Source organism: Somniosus microcephalus, unplaced genomic scaffold (genome assembly GCF_052327205.1).
Source record: "Somniosus microcephalus isolate GS21.2 unplaced genomic scaffold, FLI_Smic_1.0 unresolved_chr1, whole genome shotgun sequence".
NCBI classification, from domain to species: Eukaryota; Metazoa; Chordata; class Chondrichthyes; order Squaliformes; family Somniosidae; genus Somniosus; species Somniosus microcephalus.
In genome coordinates, this window is record NW_028225179.1 from 50,666,593 (window position 1) to 50,688,167 (window position 21,575).

The 21,575-nt window shown below is 44.1% G+C and overlaps 2 non-coding genes across 2 annotated transcripts; one reads left to right on the forward strand and one right to left on the reverse strand.

Moving 5' to 3' along the window:
- Nucleotides 1-8,168: 8,168 nt before the first annotated feature.
- On the reverse strand, nt 8,169-8,250 carry trnas-gcu (transfer RNA serine (anticodon GCU)). The gene has a single exon. It is a non-coding gene; the product is annotated as a tRNA-Ser (tRNA).
- A 5,268-nt stretch (nt 8,251-13,518) lies between these two features.
- On the forward strand, nt 13,519-13,590 carry trnat-cgu (transfer RNA threonine (anticodon CGU)). The gene has a single exon. It is a non-coding gene; the product is annotated as a tRNA-Thr (tRNA).
- The last annotated feature ends 7,985 nt before the right edge of the window (nt 13,591-21,575 follow it).

Consider the following 21,575-nt stretch of genomic DNA (forward strand, 5'->3'; position numbering starts at 1 on the left):
CTCTGATGGAAGTTCTCACCCCAGAACATTAACTGTCCCTCTGATCGTGTCCCGCTAATTTGGATTTTGAGTTCATGCCTCTTTCCCTGATGATTCTGAGCGCCCTGTCTCTGCAAATGGATTTGTTGCAGATTACTGTCAGCAGGCGGCAGAAGCAAGTGGGATATGGGCGCTGATAGGGAATGTTGCATCTCATGGCTGTCTCACAACCCGCGGGAGCTGGCGGGGGTTTGAAAGCCTTCATTTGTCACACAATTATAATTGATGACGAGGTATCTTTAAATACCACCCTATAATGGAAGAGCCTGTATATGGGGGTATTTGAGACGCAACAGGATTTCGGGAACCCGTCTGACTCCATATCATAAGACTGGCTGCTCGAATCACGCCCGGATCGCGGCGACATTTATACCAGAATATATCTAAACTGCTCACAATAAATACTGTCAACTTTCAATGTTTAGCGGATGATTTTCCCCGAGCGATGTATCTGATCCTCTCGTTAATTCTTTTGTACAAATTTGGGAAAAGACGGAGCTGGGAATTATTTACAGGGAAATCATCTGAACATATCTTCAAGTCTCCCGGTCACCCACAAAGAAGCTCAAACTCACGGATTCAGAATCATCAGCGGTAATCGGCTCTGCTGCACAATGGATAGCGCATTGGAGTTTTAGTACAATGGTTTGTAAAAGGTCATTTAAATGTTGTGGGTTTGAGTCCCGCCAGAGTCGCTGTTCAGTCAGGTTATGGTGATGAACTTTTGAAGCAAAACCACATTGATGTCCTTCAAGGACTGTGAATCGCCAATGAGGTCGGTTGAATTGTGAACAATTATCATGTCAGCTTCAATCTGCGCACATTCTGCAACTGCAAAAAGACATCATTTGAACCTGGGAACCTCTCCCATATCAACCAATGAAACCCCCCGAGCGAGATTCAAACTCCGAGACCCAAGAGCAGCTGGCAACGAAGCCGTAAGATTTCTTTCATACCGCTTCTGTCCTTCCAATCTCGCGTTCTTATAAAATGTACAGCAATATCAAGTGGTACCCGAAATATTTCAAGTCAACAATATCATCCTTACTTCACCGGGTTCGTTCTGAAAATTCGAATTTGACTTTTTAAACACGTCCCCTGCCGTCTCAGTCATTCTTTCTTTCTTTACCCTTTCCTGCTGGTGCGGTAGGTTAGGTCGGAAGCCTGAGACGTCCATCAGTGGAAAACACAGAGCGACAAGACACAGAGACGGAGACATTGAAAGATGGCGTCTAGCGGTATGATTCTCGCAAAGAAAAATCCACAGATTTAAATGCACGAGGCGAGGACCCAAATCCCGGATGAGCCCCCGCTCTTTAGTCAACAATCCCCAATTCCCTCAGTTTGACGACATTGCAGAAGATTTACAATAATAACTGTCAAAAATTCCGCGATTTTATTATTAAAAGCGGGAATACAGTCCCAGATGTGCGGAAACTGTGAGGTAAATATATAAATCCGCTTGTTTACAGAAGCTTGCTCCACATTTTCCACATTGTCGATCTTTTTTTTTATTCATTGATGGGATGTAGGCGTCGCTGGCTAGGCCTGCATTTAATGCCCATCCCTAATTACCCTTGAGAAGATGGTGGTGAGTCGCCTTCTTGAACAGCTGCAGTTAGGAAGGGAGTTCCAGGATTTTGGCCCAGCGACAGTGAAGGAACGGCGATACAGGTCCAAGTCAGGATGGTTTGTGGCTTGGAGGGGAACTTGTAGGTGGCGATGTACCCATGCGTCTGCTGCCCTTGTCCTTCTAAGTGGAAGAAGTCGCGGGTTTGTAAGGTGCTGTTGAAGAAGCTTTGGCGAGTTGCTGCAGTGCATCTTGTAGATGGTACACACTGCAGCCACAGTGCGCTGGTGGTGGAGGGAGTGAATGTTGAAGGAGGTGGATGGAGTGCCAATCAAGCGGGCTGCTTTATTCTAAATGGTGTCGAGCTTCTTGAGTGATGTTGGAGCTGCACTCATCCAGGCAAGTGGAGAGTATTCCATCACACTCCTGACGTTGTGCCTTGTATATGGTGGAAAGGCTTTGGTGAGTCAGGAGGTGAGACACTCGCCACAGAATTCCCAGCCTCTGGCCTGCTCTTGTTGCCAGAGTATTTATATGGCTGGTCCAGTTCAGTTTCTGATCAATGGTAACCCCCAGGATGTTGATAGTGGGGTATTCAGCGATGGTAATGCCATTGAATGTCAAGGGGAGATGGTTAGAGTCTCGCTTGTTGGAGATGGTCATTGTCTGGCACTTGTTTGGTGCGAATGTTACTTGCCACCTGTTAGCCCAAGACTGAATGTTGTCCAGGTCTTGCTGCGTATGGACATGGACTGCGTCAGTATCTGACGAGTCTCGAATGGTGCTGAACAGTGTGCAATCATCAGCGAACATCCCCACTTCTGACCTTATGATAGAGGGAATGTCATTGATGAAAGAGCTGAAGATGGTTGGGCCTAGGACACTGCCCTGAGGAACTCCTGCAGTGATGTCATGTGATTGAGATGAATGATGTCCAACAACCACAGCCAACTTCCTTTGTGCTAGGTATGATTCCAACCAATGGAGAGTTTTCCCCTTGATTCCCATTGACTTCAGTTTTGCTAGGGCTCCTTGATGCCACACTCGATCAAATGCTGCCTTGATGTCAAGGGCAGTCACTTTCACCTCACCTCTTGAGTTCAGCTCTTTTGTCCATGTTTTGACCAAGGCTATAATGAGGTGAGGAGCTGAGTGGCCCTGGCGGAACCCAAACTGGGCGTCAATTAGCAGGCTATTGCTGAGTAAGTGCCGCTTGATAGCACTGTCGACGACACCTTCCATCACTTTGCTGATGATTGAGAGTAGACTGATGGGACGGTAATTGACTGGGTCGGATGTGTCCTGCTTTTTGTAGACGGGGCATACTTGGGAAATTTTCCAGCTTGCCGGGTAGATGCCAGTGTTGTAGCTGTACTGGAACACCGTGGCTAGGGGTGCAGCTAGTTCTGGAGCACAATTCTTCAGTACTATTGCCGGAATGTTGTCAGGGCCCATAGCCTTTGCAGTATCCAGTGTCTTCAGCCGTTTCTTGACATCACGTGGAGTGAATTGAATGGGCTGAAGACTGGCATCCGTGATGCTAGGGAACTCAGGAGGAGGCCGAGATGGATCATCCACTCGGCACTTCTGGCTGAAGATAGTTGCAAATGCTTCAGCCTTGTCCTTTGCACTCACGTGCTGGGCTCCACCATCATTGAGGATGGGGATAATTTTGGAGCCTCCTCCAGTTATCTGGGACCGCGGGCAGGACATATCTACAAGTCTGCCTCTCAGCCACAAAGTAGAACAAACTCTCGGATTCAGAAACAGCTCATAGATGGAAAATGAAAGATAAACACAACCAGAGAAAGCTGCAATACCTGTAGCCCAGGGAAAATGCTTTGTCACAAAATCAAAATACTGCGGATGCTGGGAATCTGAAATAAAAATAGAAAATGCTGGAAATACTCAGCAGGCCAGGCAGCATCTGTGGAGAGAGAAACGGAGTGAACGTTTCAGGTCGATGACCCTTCGCCGACCTGAAACGTTACCTCTCTCTTAAAATTCCATGGATCAGTTGGTTAAGGTGCCTGTTCAGTAAACAAGAGTTTCTGGCTTGGACTCCAAGCTTTGTTTCATAATTTGTGAAATTAAGCAACAAAATAGCCCTGTCTGTGGAAAATCACACTAACCATAGCTTGGAAATATCAATTTTAAGAAATTACCTGCAATTTTTTCAATGATTGGTGCAAAACCTTAGATCTGAGGAGAGCTCTGCGACCTGAAACATTAACCCTGTGTTTCCCTCTCCACAGATGATCCCTGAGCTGCGGAGTGTTTACAGCATTTTCTGAATAATTTCATTTGCAGACGCTGCAGTATTTTGCTCTGTCTTTTATTCTTTCATTAACAGAATCCAGAACGTGACAAGAGATGTGAACAGCGCTGTATGCTGAGCATTGGTGGTTCAGGGGTAGAATTCTCGCCTGCCACGCGGGCGACCTGGGCTCGATTCGCGGCCAGTACAATGTTTAAATTCATACTGAAGCACTTCAAAGAGAAGTTTTATGTAAACGCTATAAAAATACGCAATTTTTAAAATATGTATCCATCTCTCTGTTATTCGTCAATTAAGAAAGGTAAATCCATTCCCTCACATCCGTGGGACAACCTCAGGCAAACAACTCCGAGCTTCCTTAAGAATTTCTTCACTCAGAGGGTTGTGAATATTTGGAATTCTCTGCCCCAGAGGGATGTGAATGCTGAGTCTTTGAGTATATTCAAGGCTGAATTAGATAGATTTTTGGACTCTAGGGGAATCAAGGGAAATGGAGAACGCGCGGGAAAGTAGAGTTACGGTCGATGATCAGCCATGACCTTATTGAATGGTGGAGCAGGCGCGATGGGCCGAGTGGCCTTATCCTGCTCTTAATTCGTATGTTCGTACGGATAACCCGTGAGTTTCCACATCTTCTCGATGTGCCAATGTCTCAGTCACTGCGTTGAAATCGAAACTATTTCCTGCACATTATTCTTTGCTGGGTTAACAGTTAAAACTGGACCCACTTTCGCCCTGTCAATAAGTAACACTGAAAGGCTCCTTTAATACTCTCATCCGTTATTGCAACACGGAGGGCCTGAGGAAACTAAGTGCCCACGTGGAACAGCTAATTATGAGAAAGCTTCCGGAAACACCAATTGAACCATCTGCTCTGGTAGAAATATTACGCCGCAATTGCATTGGCTGTTTTAGGTGTGGCTCGAACTCTTATACTAGGCAGATGACTGGACAACTAGTACTGTCAGAAGTACCACGCGCTAACCAAATGCGCCACTACAGCCCCGCATGGAAGGTGCGAATTATCCGTGCACATTGACTTACACATTTCAAGTTGTTTAATAGTGCCGGGGGCTGGGGCACTGGTTACTGTTGTTTAATTGAGGAGCATTGGCTGGGGTTATATGATAGAGTGCAGGAGGAATTACTCTCATGTGTTCGCGAGCTGCTGAATTTACTAAAAGCTGCACCAGGTTCCTGGCGTCATAAACATTGAACATTTTTACTCAACTCCTAAAAGTGCAGTCTATAAAATGAGAACGGATGAAAATTCATCGCATGCATAACACAATTTTTTTTAAGTTTTGCCTATGACTCGGTAACCATGTGAGTATTTCGGTCCATCTGAAACAGAAAGTTATCGGTTGTTTCTTGGCGATTACCACAAACTTTTTGCATAGATTAGTTAGTTTTGCGTAATTAATAGAATAAGCAGTTTTCTAAGAGTTAATGGAACACATGTCGCACGAATAAGAGAATTTATAGATGACAGTTCTCTTCTGAGTTCTTCCTATAATTCTTTACAGAACAGCTTTTTCCGAAGTGCAGCGGTTATCACTTCCATCTAATGTACAACAGGTCCCCGGATCAATCATCTGTTGTAGGTAGAGATCAATAAAATACATTAACAGCTGCGCGGTATTCTCCTTTTCTCTATACAGTTCTGTACACACTCAAACTCTACAGAGACACCGACAGTGTGAGAGATCATTACAGGATCCTGCAGCGCTGCCTCTGTTAATAGCAACAGGTCGAAGCCGCATTTCAGACGCGGCAACAAACCCATGAGTTTGTTTGCTGTTCCCCAGCTCCCGGAGTGAGTGAGGCCGCCACAGCAGCAACATTCAGGCCACCTGTCCGGCCCCGTTCTCTCAAAGCGCCCGCTGCCGGCGGAAAGCAGCGATTGCAGCCTCCGAGAGCGTAAACTGCCGATCACCGCGAAACAAAATATCACTGAAGCAGAGGAGGGCAGAGATTTGCATCTGCAGCGTGAATGTGAGGATGGTCGAGGTCGATATCGATCGACTCATTGTTGTTGAAACCGCTGAAATTGAATCTTTCTCCGGCACTTGTTTCAGGTTTACGTATGAAAAGTGCCCTCGAGGTGCAATCGAAAAATTTGGAGATGCGGTGTAGTGGGACAAGTTAAAGGATCAGCACAGTTAATGTCGAGAACAAATTAAACAGTAGCTCAAGCTGATGAACATTGAATTGGTGAAAATGTTGGACGGAGATTTAGAGTAAGCGACAGTGGGAAGAGCTGTACTGCGATTCTAACACTTCTCCAAGCACATTCCGGACAAGTCATCGGCAGGAAAAGAGGGATTGGAACGGGAATGTAACTGCGGGCACACGTGACAGAGCATTGGTATTGGGAATGTAAAACTGCTGTCGCCAATACTCTCCTTACCTGAATCAAACAAAATGCAATGTACAATACATGATAAATCCATTTCACTTTTGATAACCAGTTGATTCGGTCTGCATTCTAGACAGAATGACTCTTACGTCTAGAGGTATGAATCTCGCTTTGGGGATTGTAGATTGAAATTTGCGACCGGTCCCGCATGACTTCAAGCCTGCCGCTCACCCACAAAGCAGCGCAAACTGACGGATCCAGAAACAACTCATAGATAGAGAATCAAAGATAAGCGAGACCAGAGGGACTGGCAATTCCTGTAACCCAGGGGAAATGCTTTGGCTCCGTGGCTTAGTTGGTTAAAGTGCCTCTTTAGTAAACAAACGTTTCTGGCGTGGACTCTCAGCTTTGTTGTATAATTTGTGATATTAAGCAACAAAATAATACTGTTTCTGGAAACCACGCTCACAAGAGCATGGAACTATCAATTTTAATAAAATTACCAGCATTTTTTTGAAAAATTGGTGTAAACCTTGGATCTGAGGAGAGCTCATCGACCTGAAATGTTAACCCTGTGTTTCCCTCTCCACTGATGATCCCGGACCTGCGGAGTGTTTACAGCATTTTCTGAATAATTTCATTTCCAGACACGGTAGCATTTTGCATTATCTTTTATCCTTTCATTATCAGAAACAAGATTGTGACTGGACAATTGAAACTCTAGATTTGGTAAGCGTTGGTGGTTCAGGAGCAAAATTCACGCCTGTATCGTGGGAAGCATGGGTTCTGATACCCGGCTAATGCAAGGGTGAGCTTCTTACTAAAATACAAAAGCAAAATACTTCGGATGCAGGAATTCTTACTTAATCATTTTGTTTAACATTTTAAATTAAAGAAGTTTCATGAAATGCAGCACAAAAAAGATATTTTACTCAACTTTCCATCCTTCTGTTTTCAAGGAAAAGAGTAATAATTTGAGTTAAGGAAGGGAAATCCATTCCATCACATCCGTAGGACAAACGTCAGGAAACAGCTCTGAGCTTCCACAAGGAGAGAGACGCTGAGAGCCGAGCGAGAACGGAGAAGGATTGGGAGGAAGGATTTGGTGAATAGGCGGTTCGAGCCCGAAGCTGCGGTAATATTTTGGGGATTTGAGGTGGGTTGCATGGTGTTCTGAATTCGGCACCCGTGGGAACATTTCAAAAGCCAGCTTCTCACCTTCTTTCAGCGCTAGACAAAGCAGCCCTGACTAATGTTCAGGGCAGAGGGTGTTTCAAGAAGATTGACGCTGAATGTAAGTTTATCCCAATTCAGGCGAGCTCATGGGTGCAGAAAACAAAATGTAAAGGTCCTGCATTGGCCAGAATCAAACACGGGTGTAAGATGTCCAATGAAACACCGAGTCGGACCTTTTAACTTTAGTCAGTTGGTTTGTTTTCAGTTGCTCCTGTGAAGCTCTGAGATGTAGAAAGATAGGGTTAAAACGACGCGAAATCACGTTTTTTAATGGAAAGCATTTATGTTTTCTACAATGTCGATTGGCTGTAAGAAGCTGAGTTTTGACTAAAATCTAGTGGGTTTCGAACAGAATTTGAAGCTGGGGTCTATCGCAATTCAGCTGTGAAATGCCTAAAGTGATAATTATATCCCTAGACCAACGAGCCGCCGATATATAAATGTGAAACTCAATAAGTATTGGAATCTCAGATTCTGACGGTACTGAAGTAAGCTGTCTCTGAGAGTGCTTGCTAATTAGTCCCACTCTCCATAGACCTACAAGTGTTTACCCTTTAAAGTATATATTGGTAACTTGAGACATGACATAACCTAAATTAAGCAGGCTTGGGAGCAAAAGGTGAATTTGCACATAACGTAAAAGGTGAATGTCAAATTAAACGCAGGTGCCAAACCTTTAACACAAACGACGAGAATGGGATTCGAACCCACGCGTGCAGAGCACAATGGATTAGCAGTCCATCGCCTTAACCACTCGGCCACCTCGTCTCCCCTGTCAGGTGTTCCATTTACTGCTTTTTGTATCCAAACAGAACTAATCTGCAAAGAAAGTTCGCTTCACCATTTGTCCTGCCCACGCAGCCAGATCGACAATATTGAAAATGTACAATCAGCTCTGTATCAAAAGAACTTCCGTTAATTCAGGTGAGGGACTGTCAAAAATGGTCGGTTTGATGTCAAATTCAGAACAGAGAAGAAAAAGTTTGCCATGGTCAAGAAGTTGTGGGGAGGACTGTGAGAAAATCCAGGGCAACTACTCATATAAAGGAGTGGATTTAGGAAAAAATGGATATATTTCGAATTTAGCGAGCTGGGTTCGCACCTGCGCAGGGAAACCCAACGCAACTTCGAACACAACACCTTAACAACTCGGTCATCGCAGCTGAAATCGCACTCCTTTAAAAAAGACTAACACACGGAATGATCCTGGACTGTGATCTCACACATTTTAAATAGGCACACATTAATCCGTGACTGACAACAATCCCGATTGCAATTAGCAGCGAAATCAGACGCTTTATCCATTAGGCCAAAGGAAATTCCGTGTGCAATCCGGCTATTTTGCTTCCGAAGGCCGGCCCTGCTTTCGCAATGCTTGTCTGTCGAGCGGTCCTGCCGGTCTGACTGTATCGACTGGTTTCAAAGCACCAATTTAGATTGGTGCGAATGGGACATGTGTCCGCAGGAACAACGATTGTCGCAGAGCAAACTTAAGTTTGCTGAAGTTAAGTAGTTGAAAGTGAATGTTAGATTAAGGTAATACCTCAGGAAAGTGGTAAAGAAATGGGAGGAGAAAAGAAAAGGAGGGCTATTGATTGTGGAAGGAATAAAAGCTGGGAGAAGAGGTGGGTTTGCAATATGGATCATCAAGCTCAGGCAGGTGAGAGCGAGGGGTTTTGAAGGAGTAATTAGGTTCTCACCACCAACAAATAATATTTGTTTCATGTAGTAATGATTGATTTCTTGTTGCGTTCTATCAGCAGGTGCCACAGAGAACAAAAGATATACAGCAAGTTACACCGTGATTGGGATTCCAACCGAGGTTGCTGCGGGCACAACACAGGGTACTGGCCATTATCCGATCATGGTGCCACACACCAGCTGCTGTTCTTCTGCTCTGTCCACAGTAAAGTAACGCACGGCACCGCTTAGAAAAGATGGATATTTGGAGAAGTCCAAAATCAGCACTGCCAGAAATTGTGACAGTGGTGGAATTCGACCCATTTCCCATAGCGACTGGAGCCTTTATCCAGAGTGGGAACTAATGCAGCCGCAGATATATTTAAAAGGATTGTAGTCCTTTCACACGAGAAGAATATCACCCCTGGAGAGTCATAATGAAGAAAAAAAAGGCCCCGCTGGGAGTCGAACCCAGGATCTCCTCGCTTAAGTAGATAGGTGCTTTCCCTCTGTTCCCTCGTCTCTCTCTTCTTCCCACTCAGACAGACAGACAGACAAACTCTTTTATATATATAAAAATTATTTCAACTTTTCTCATAACAACTTGCACTCCAGCTAGTAACTAATAAACAGAGAAGTCAAGCAGTGAAAGGGTATTTGTAGAAAGGGTTGTGAGACTGTGGAATGCACTGGCCCAGAGCAGCAGATTTAAAACAAGGTATAAACAGCGGCAGGGTGTGGGAGGAAGGGGAGAGAGAGGCAAGACAACCACAGGTAGGATCACATTGGAAGTCACTGGCCCCGAATCTGCTTTAAATTCCCCCACTATATTTAAACACATATAATGTCATATTCATACATTGATGCCTTTGAGCAATATATAATTTGTAACGAGGTCGCTGGTCTAAAATAACTGCTTTATATATTTGCATCCACCCGCTGTGTTTAGGCTGAATATTTATCTCCAACCTAGAATCAGCTTATAATCTAGAGACAAGGTCTCAGCAGCCGGCGGGCAGGGAGCAGAGGTTGAAGCTGATCTGTGTCATGTGGGAGCAGAACACAATATTCCTGCTGTTTATTTTCATTATCCTGCACAATATTCGATACTGTTCTCAACATTTTACACTCCTCTTAAATATCGCAGGGTTTAGTTTATTGTAATGATCGCTGCGGCTTTTTTCAATTTCATGAATTCGTAGCAAATTACATATCTCCAAACCAGTGAAATCGTCATTGCTGAGATTAAACACTCAGAGCAGGGTCAGCGGCTCTTTGGTCTAGGGCTGTGATTCTCGCTTAGGGAATTTACACCAATTAATGCGAGACTTTTTAATAGAACCAGTTTCCTCGGCCTGGAGACATTCCACACGTCTACAAATAATAACTGCAAGAAAATCAGTGCAGACCTGTGTTCAGTATATCGCAAGAAAACGGCAATTTTATTAATAAAAACGGGAATTCAGTCACAGATGTGCCGAAACTGTGAGGTAAATATGTAAATCCGTTTGTTTCCCGAAGCCTGCTCCACATTTTCCACATTGTCAATCTGGGAGCACGGACAGGACATGCGGTAAAGAAACTTTATTAAAGATTGTTACTACCGTTTGGAAACAGAAATCTGAAATAAAAGGGATTTTTGGATGATTCCTTTTGGATAATAATGGTAGATCGAGGTTACTGAGACGTTAAGGCGAGGGACTGCTAAACTAGTTGGGAGATACGTGAACTGAAAATGTTACAGTCCCCAAGTGAGACAATATTTTCTCTCCCTGTTTGGTAAAAATTCTCCCACTTTCTCAAACTAATATTTCACCCAGCTGTAATGGAATGAAGATCGAATCGAGATCTCTTTCCTCCCTTCCGTCCCTCAATCCTGCATTCCCTTCCAACGTGTTCGCAGTTTCCTGCCTCACTGGACAATGAGCCTGATTCTGATGTCAACTCTATGATCGATATCTTATCAGTTCCAGTCCTAACCTCGTCTTTTTGCAGAGTTATTAAAATCTGTTTGATTGAAAGCTCTCCAACATGTTATAAAACCGTCCATTTAAAGGCTGTGAGATATAACAAGCGTTTTAATGGTGAGGGAATCTTTAGAGGAGGAGAACATCTCCTGCAGCAATATAAACAGAGTCAGAGCCCAGCTCTGCTGTTTGGGGCAATCCTCGCCTCCTCCTGTTTCATTTTCAAATCGATGGGAGAAGCTGAGAGCGAACTCCAATCTACACGGGCTTTACACCACTTGAAAGATTAACGGGAAAAGCAAATGATGAGGGAGCTGGAAAAAAAGTGTTAACTTTTTCCTTTGAAAATGAATTTAATTTCAAACGTTTTATCGACCTTAGACCAGCGCATTTTTCTGATTGGCACCAAGTCTGTACATCTTATTTCTGTTAAACTTTATTCCTGCTCCCGCTCTTCATAAAGAACACAGCGTCCCGTGCCACGGGCATTCAGGAACCTTTCAATTATGGCCAACCTCCTGTAATAGCGGCTTTCACCCTCTAGCGCTCTTTTCACTTACCCTTTATTTGTTTCAATGGCACACTTCAACAGACCTGTTAAGATTAAAGCGGAACGCTTTCGATCTTACTGCACCGCACCAGCGGGCCAATATTTCACACTTAAACCCTCGATCGCAGCGAGGTGGCGCTGCCTGTCACACACGCACCTCAACAGTTTTGGGAACAGCTTCAACCAGCATGAAAAAAAACCCCAGTTCTTCAGATAACAGGCACTCTATCACAAGATTCCCCAAGGAAATTCCGTGAACAATCGGGTCCCTGTCCTTCCAAAGGCCCCGCTTTCGCAGTGCTTTTCTATCGAGCAGTCCCACAGATTTAATGTATCGACTAGTTTCAAGGTACTAATGTGCACTGGTGTGAATGGGACATTTGCCCTCAGGAACAGCGGTGGTGGCAGAGAAAATTTAACGTCGTAAGTAAAGGATAGACTTACATATTTATAGCGCCTTTCACGACCACCGGACGTCTCAAAGCGCTTTACAGCCAATGAAGTACTTTTGCAGTGTAGTCACTGTTGCAATGTGGGAAACGCCGCAGCCATATTGTGCTCAGCAAGCTCCCACAAACAGCATTGTGATAATGACCAGATAATCTGTTTTTGTTATGTTGATTGAGGGATAAATATTGGACAGGACACTGGGAATAACTCCCCTGCTCTTACTTCGAAATAGTGCCATGGGATCTTTTATGTCCACCTGAGACAGCAGGCGGGGCCTCGATTTAACGTCACATCCAAAAGACGACACCTCCAACAATGCAGCACTCGCTCAGTACTGCACTGGAGGAGCAGCCTGGATTTATATACTCTAGTCTCTGCAGGAGGAATCTGAGCCCACGGCCTCCTGCCTGAGAGGCCATTGTGCTTCTCACTGAGCCACAGCTGACACTAAGTAGGTGAAAGTGAATGTCAGATTAAGGGAAAACCGCAGGAAAATGACAATGAAATGAAAGGAGGAAAGTGAAGAAGGGCTAGTGGTTGTGGAAGGAAGAAAAAGCTGCAAGAGTCGAGTGTGAATTATGGAGAATAAGGCAGAGGTATGTGAGAGCGTGGGGTTTTGAAGGAATAAATAGGTTCTCACCACAAACAAGACAGATTTCTTATTTTAATAAATAATGATGATTCTCTGAGTTTTATTAGCAGGTGCCGCAAGGGACAGAAGATGTAAAGCAAGTTGTGCCGTGACTCGGATTCCAACCGAGGTTGCTGCAAACACAACGCAGAGTACTGACCACTATACGATCACGGCGCCACAGATCATCCTTCTAACAATTACGGTAAATCTGTGCCCTCTGGTTATTGATCCCTCTGCTAATGGAACTAGGTCCTTCCTATCCACTCTATCTCGGCCCCTCATAACTTTATACCCCTCAATTAAGTCTCCCAACTGCCTCTTCTGCTCCAAAAATCAACTCCGCCTATCCAATCTTTCCTCATTGGCAAATGAACCAGAGGGGAGATGAAGAGATTTTGTTTTACGTTGCGAGTTGTTATGATCTGTAATGCTCTGCCTGAAAGGGTGGTGGAAGCTGATTCAGTAGTGACTTTTAAAAAGGAATTGGATAAATACTTGAAGAGGAAATGTTTGCAGGGAATGGGGAAAGAGCTGGGATTAATTGGATAGTGATTTCAAGAGCACGATGTGACAAATGGCCTCCTTCTGTGATGTATGATTCAATGTTTCTGTGAAAGGTTTTATGAAAGTATTCATGCAAGTGAGGCGGATCAGTTGCCTGCTCCACTATCCTGCTTTGCTTTTGTCCATTTGTGCCTGTGCTATTTCAAACAAATTGAAAAAATTCAGAATTCGCTGGCCCAAACGCCACTGACGGCGCGGTGGCCAAGTGGTAAGGCGTCGGTCTCGTAAACCGAAGATCATGGGTTCAACCCCCATCCGTGCCTCGCGAGGTTTTATCACCTTTAATATGACTTTTCTCCTGATGAACTCTATCAAAATCATTCATAATTTTGAACATTACTATCAAATCTCTTCTTGCATTCTCTATGCTAAAGAGAAAAATCCCAGCTTCTCTAGTCTCTTCACATAAATGAAGCCCCTCACCCCTGGTACCATTATCGTAAACCTTTTCTTCACTCTCTCCAAGGCCTTGACATTCTTCCTAAAGCGTGGTAACCAGAATTGAAGAAAATACTCCAGCTGAGGCCTGACCAGTGTTTTTAAAGTTTTAGCATAACTTCATAGCTTTTGAACTCTATTAATAAAGCCAAGGATCCCACGTGCTTTTTTAACAGCCTTCTCAACGTGTCCTGACAGCTCACAGATCTGTGTACGCACACCCCATGTCTCCCTGTTCTTGCATCCACTTTAAAATTGTACCATTTAGAGGCGGTTAATAAAATGCAGGAGAGAGCTTTCTGACCAGTTTCAGGGCCAGTGATCTCCAGAGGGAGCCGATTAATGTAAATAATTGTTCACGTTAAAACTGTACCATTTAATTAATTTTGCCTCTCCTTATTCTTCCTACCAAAATATATCACTTCACACTTCTCTGCGTTAAATTTCATCTGTCACGTGTCTGCCCATTTGAGCAGTCTGTATATGTCCTGCTGCAGTCTGTTACTGTCGTCTTCACTGTTTAACACATTACCGTCTTTCGTATTATTTGCAAAATTTGAAATTATGCCCTCTATACCCAAGTTCATTAATTTTCATCAAAAAGAGTAGCGGTCCTACTATCGACTCCTGGGGAACACCACTCTAAACTTTCTTCCAGTCTGAACTTCTAAAACCTCTCCCTGCAAAAACTTCCTGACCTGCGGACCAATTCAAATAGGCAGAATGAGAAGCGAAAGCAGAGAAATTTCAAAAATAAGATCGATAGATTGTTGTTAGGCAAGGTTATTAAAGTTTACGGCAACAATGGAGTTAAGATACAGATCAGCCATGACCGAATTGAATTGTGGAACATGGTAGAGTGTCTGAATGGTCTAATCCTTTTCATGTGTACAGAGATCCACACCCACAAATCCAAACACAGCTGCACATATGCAGGGATGGGTAGATAGAGAAACACAGATAGAGAGACAGGCACACAGACAGGGAATGAATCTGAGTCAGATAGTAAGATAGCGAGAGAGAGAGAGAGAGCGAGACAGCAGGGAGAGAAACAGAATACGAGGCAGAAATAGGGACACAGAGAGAGAGACAGAGAAGGAGGAGCAGATAGAGAGTGACAGAGAGAGAGAGAAGCAAAGAAACATGCGCAGAGATAGCGAATCATTGGAGTGCACAGCACCTCAAATAGAACATTATAAAATGTTAGATATAACTATGAATGAAGAGGACATTGTTCACCGTTTCCACATTGAACGCATCTGTCTCTCTCTCTGGGCTTCCCATCTAAGGAAGAGACCTTACAGCGAGCCTGTGGTCCCAGTGATCCCCCATAGTAACTCACCCCGGGACAGGCTGCGAATGCATGTCGCTGTTTAGTTATAAAGAAGGAGGGAAACCGTCTGATAGAGATTCAGACAGAGAAAGAGAGAGAAACAAACAGACAGACAGCGAGAGAGAAGGAGAGAGAAATAGAGAGAGAGAAATAAAGAGACAGAGAGAGAGAGAGAGAGAGAGAGAGAGAGGAAAAGAGAGGAAGAAGCAGTTGCGAATTTGCTGTAGTTTTCCAAGTCCAGGGCGGGAACACCAAGTTCTAACACAATTGGCAGTAAAGCGCTTTGGGACGTTCTGAAGTAGGGCAAAGCGATAAAATACAAATCCTTCCGTTGATCAATTTATAAACTGTTGGGTCTAACAATTAAGTAGGTTGACAAGGATGTCTATATCTCTCTCCCGGTATGTCCTTCTCGCTCTCTCCCTCTCTCTGTCTCTCCCTTTCCCTCCTACCCTCTCTCTGACTCTCTCGTTGTCCCTCTCACTCCCTGTCTCTCTCACATACCCGCAGAATAGCGAATCACAGGGTCAAAGAAGGAAACAGATTTGTGTCTCTGTCCTGTTTCAAAACCGCAAAATTAAAGAATCCCGCGATGACGGCTCGGGCAGATTTGTTTCTGCGGGGAGTTTGACCTTCCACCAGAGGTGGCGAGAGACAAGGACGTGAGGCTATTAAGAGGCTTCGCAAAAATAATTGCATAAATTCTGGCGCCTAAAGGAGGTGCGGATCTATGAACCTTTCAGACACTTGGCATCGAATGTACAGCACAGGAAAAGGCCACTCGGCACAACTGGTCTCTGCCGGCGTTTATGCTGCACACGAGCCTACTCCCAGCCCTCATCATCTAACTCTCAGCATACCTTTCTATTGCTGTCTCCCTCATGCACTTATCTAACTCCCCCTGAAATGCATCAATGCTGTTTAACTCAATTATTACTTATGGTTGCACGTACTTTGAGTAAATAACTATCTCATGAACTCCGTATTGGAATTATTGGTGACTATCTTATATTGATGACTTCTAGCTTTACTTAGTGTGACACAAGTGCTTTCCAATCCCCGCCAGCGCCTGGAAACCGAGAAATCCGTCAGGAGCAGCATTCACCGCCAGGGCTGAAATCTTGCTCAGTTTAAACGCCTGTTGTCAGCAGACTGCAGCACATCCAATGGTGAAAATGAGCGACAATACCTGGAAACAGTTAACAGGTCAGTGTGTTACAGAGCGGAACTGACAGTAGCTTAACTATCTTAATTATATCACACCTTTATCTTCTATATCCAAAAGAATAGAAGCCTAGTCTGTGCCGCTGTTCTTGATAATCTAAGCCTTTCAGCCCCGGTATCGTTTTGGTCAATCTGCATTGCACCCGCTCCAAGGCCAATATATCATTCCTGAGATGTGGTACCCGGAACTGGACGCAGTACTCCAGATGTGGTCTAAGCAGAACTTTATACAAAATGTGAACATAGGAACAGGAGTGGGCCATTTAGCCCCTCCTGCCTTTTCCGCCATTCATTGGGAGCATGGCTGACCTGCGACCTAACTCCATGTAGCCGCTTTTGGCCCATATCCCTTAATACCATTGGTGAACAAGAATCTATCAATCTCAGATGTAAAATTAACATTTGATCCAGCATCAATTGTCGTTTGTGGAAGAGAGTTCCAAACTTCTACCACTCATTGCGTGTAGAAGTGTTTCCTAATTTCACTCCTGAAAGACCTGGCTCTAATTTTTAGACTATACCCCCTAGTCCTGGATTCCCCAAGCAGTGGAAATAGTTTATCTCTATCTATACTATCTGTTCCCTTAATATCTTGAAAACTTCAATCAAATCTCGCCTTAACCTTTAAATTATCGGGAATACAACCGTAATTCGTGCAACCTCTCCTCCTAATTTAACTCTTGGAGTCCGGTTTTCATTCTGGTAAACCTACACTGCACTCCCTCCCAGGCCAATATATGTGTAGCTTTCAAAAGCTCTTATAATAATTTGTCCGTGACTACACAAACCACTCTGGGCACAGGCATATTGTGCGTAATAAAACAGGTTTATTAAGCATTAAACTTCCAGTAGAAAGAAGCAATACTGAACAAGAAGATAGTCATAGTCTGTTCGTTTAACCCTGGTGTTCCTTCCGAGTGACTGTGGCGCGGTCTCCTGATGTATCTTGCTGTGTTATGTTGACTGAAGATTGCTTCTTTGGGTTCTTGCTGTGTTCTGTTGACTGAAGCTCACGTCTTTGGGTTCTTGCTGTGTTCTGTTGACTGAAGCTCCTATCAATTTCTGGTTACATGGTGCACGCTACTTTCAGTGTTCAAAACCTGTATCTTTATACGCTTTTTCATCTCGTTTTGCCTACGGGATAGAAATTAACCCTCTGACATCTGCTAAAAGTATTGCTTCCCTCGTTAGCCATATTATGACCTTATTAATCTCACTAGGTCACTTTCTGTGCACAACAAAGTACCCTTATCTTTGATGTTCACTTTTCACAGAACATTTAAAAAAATGTTTTCTAAACAATCTGTCCATCCTATAGCTGTACCAATGAAGGATGCCCCCAACTCATATCTCTTTCTCTAGTTCTTGTACCTTTAAGCATAATATTACTAAATTCCTCGTCCCCACCAGTCTCCATAAACTTAGCACTACATTCCGTTACTTCAGTAATTGAAAACACAGCAGTTTCAGTCAGGTTGGCATAATTGTCCATCCTGCTTTTCTCTAAGACGTTCGCCATTTTATACAGGCTTTTAACATACAATTTCACATATTATATTTCTCAATAATGTTTACTAAAACCTACAGGTACACCCTATTCTACATATGGTTACTAAGGTGTGGTGTCTCAGAACTGCTCACAGTGCTCTAGGTTTGGTCTAAAACCTCACCCATTCGACGCGGCAAAGCCCTGCTCACTTACTTGTGCTCAAAGTAGGAGAGCTGCCCCACAGAGTAGTCAAGCAACAACCTGACATAGTCATACTCAAAGAGTCCTACTCAAAGAATCACAACTTTCAGCCAACGTCCCAGACTCCTCCATCACCATCCCTGGGCATGTCCAATCCCACCGGCAGGACAGGCCGACCAGAGATGGGGGTCACATGTCCCATTCGTACCAATAGTCATTGGGGCAAGAATCCAGTCGATACATTTAGGTCTGCATGACCGCTATTCTCCAATCACTGACCCTGCACCGTGTGTTTTACCTCCACAATCGTTATTGCGCTGATTTTGTGATATTCAATTTGTCGTGTAACCACAAGTCGAAATGAATCACATTGATCATTACAGTAATGCTACGCCTCTGATATTTAACTATAACAGAAGCTGTTGAGAACAGTACGAGTACTCTGCAGGGTAATGAATATAAACAGCAGGAATATTGCAATAAAATAGAAAATGTTGGAAACACTCAGCAGGGCGGGCAGCATCTGTGGAGAGAGACACAAAGTTAGCATCGCAGATTGATGAGCTTTCATCAGAACTGGAACAAGTTAGACATGTAACAGGTTTTAAGCAAATAAAATGGCAGGCAAAGGGGGAGCGGAGGAAAGAACAAGGGGAAGTTCTGTGATAGGTTGGAAGGCAGGAAAGATTAAATGACAAAAGCGGTGATGGTATTGGGAGAAGCAAAGAAACAAAAGATGAATCCAGGGGAGGTATAAATGGCAACAGCAGAGTCATTACCAGCAGCTGATGTCCACAAAATGGGAACAGTGGATATGAACTGAAATTGATGAACTGAAATTGATGAACTGAGATTGATGAACTGAAATTGCTGAACTGAAAGTGATGAACTGAAATTGCTGAACTGAAATTGATGAACTGAAATTGATGAACTGAAATTGATGAACTGAAATTGATGAACTGAAATTGAGGCTGGATGAAAAGATGAGGTGCTGTTCCTCGAGCTTCCGTTGAGCTTTATTAGAGCAGTGTAGGAGGCCGAGGAGAGAAGCTCAGAGTCACGCTTGTGGTCTGGATGAAGATGTTCCAGAAAGTGATCACCCAATCTGTGTTTGGTCAGCGGAATGTAGAGGAGACCGCGGTGTGAATAGCGAATACAGTTTACAACATTGAAAGAAGTACAAGGACTTCGCTGTTTCAGCTGCAGGGAGTGTTTGGGGTCCTGGACGGTGGGAAGGGAGAAGGTCAAAGGGCAACTGCTGCATCTCCTGCGTTGGCACGGGAAGATGCCGTAGGAAGAATCAGCCTCAGCCTCTGCTCTCTGTTCACCGGCTGCTGAAAACTTGTCTCCTGATTATAAACTGATTCTAGGTTAGAGATAAATATTCAGGGTGGAGCCTAAACACAGCGGTTGGGTTTAAATATATCCAACCAGAGGCAGCGTTAAATCTACTGTATTGCTGAAATGCTTCAATATATCAATTTGACAATAAAAGTGTTTAAAATGCAGTGGGGGATTTGAAGCAGATTCTGGGCCAGTTGTTTCCAATGTGATCTTATCTGTGGCTCTCTTGCCTCTCTATCCCCTTCCTCCTACACGTTGCCGATTTTTAAACCTTGTTCTGAATCTGCTGCTCTGGGCCAGTGCATTCCACAGTCTCACAACCCTTTCTACAAATATCGGTTCAATTCTAAGTTTATTGGTTGCGGCTGAAGAAGATAATAAGAAAAATGTCTTGCATTTTTTAGGACGCCCCAAATAGCTTTACGAACAATGTAGTGAAGTGTAGTCACTGTTGTGATGTCGGAAAAGCGGCAACCAAATTGCGCACAGCAAGCTCCCACAAACAGATATGAACAGATATCCTGTTTTAGTGATATTGATTGATGGATAAATATTAGCCAGAACACCGGGGATAACTGCCCTGCTCTTCGTCGAAATCGTCCTTGCAGTCCACCTGAGAGGCCAGACAGGGCCTCGGTTTATTGTCTCATCCAAAAGACGGCATCTCCGATAGTGCAGCGCTCCCTCAGTATTGCACTGAACTGCCAGCCTAGATTTTTTGCTTAAGTCTTGGAATAATTAGTGGATTTCAGGAGACAGGAGGAATCTCTCCCAAGCTCCACCTTAAACTCCGCACAGTGTTGACCCATAAACCCTTCATTTCCTTTGCATGCATCTCTCTATCTCTCCCTAATTATTTCCTTTTTCTCTCTGATTTTTCTCCTGATGGACTTCGCAGGCTTCCTTGAGCAGCCACTGTTGATCTAACCTGTAACACCAGCAGAACATGGTAAAGAGAGAAATAATGACTGAGGCGGCAGGGAAAATAATTCAGAAAAGTATAATGGAAAGAATAAAATATTTCAAGTAGGAGCGCAGATTGAAGCTGGCCTGTTCTTCAATCACAATTCAGGCGATCTCATTGGCCATTCCCATTCTATGAAGGGCATCAATGAACCAGTTGTGGCTTTGCTGCAAAATTTTACCACTGGAATCTGACTAAATAACGACTCTGCTGGGACTCGAAACCACAACCTTTCAATGATTTCGCTTGATTATTATACTAGAAGTTCAATGCGCTATCCATTGCGCTACAGAGCCGATGACATGACAGGTTTTTACATTACTCTATACAGGGATAGTCATTGTTCGTCAAATGCAGATTTATTTCTCGATCTCGCTGCTGCTCTTCTTGTCACTCTCTGTCTCTCTCTCAATCTTTCTGCCTATCGCTTTGTTTCACTCTCAATAGATCTCTCTCTCTCTCTGTGTATGCCTTGCTGTGTGTCTCTCTGCCTTTCTCTGTCTCTCGGTCTCTCTCTCTGCTTTTGTCTCTCTTCCGCCCCCAGTAGGGTTATAAACACTTCAACACGAAGTGTAGAGATATGTAGTACAGGTCGGGAAGACGCAAGGCTTGGGCACACCGAGTGCCTGTAGGGACAGAGCTGCAGTTCAATCAAGTAATGCCCCGCAGCAACCAGCGCACAGCTCAGGTAAACTTCCCCATTTCTTGTCAGGACAGGATTAGCCCTTCCTAGTAAGGGCTCAAGTTTTCTGATTACAGGCAGTGTAGAGGGGAAATGATCAGCCGTTGAAGCTCCGGTGTTGGAAGGGTTGACGTATATCAGATGCTTCCACTTGTGGGCTGGCCAAAACTAGGGGTCATCAATACGCGATAGTCGCTGATAAAACCAATAGGCAATTCAGGATAAAATTATTTCCTCAGAGAGTGGTTAGAATATGGAACTGGCGGCCACGTGCAAAATTTGAGACGAATAGATGCATTTCAGGGGAAGCTGGATACACACAGGAGGGAATCAGGAACAGAAGTTTCTGCTGATCGGATGAGATGAACCAGCTCTGGAGGAGGCTGGTGTGGAGCAGAAACACCGACACACACCAGTTGGGTTCAATGGTCCGTTTATGTTTTGTAAAAATCAGCGTCATTCCATGCAATTCCCTCCTTGTGTTTGACTTCGTTCTTTGAGGGAATGGGAATATCGACAATGTTGGAAATGTAGATTCAGCTTCTGTCAGCAAACTTCAGCGGAAGAGCAGCT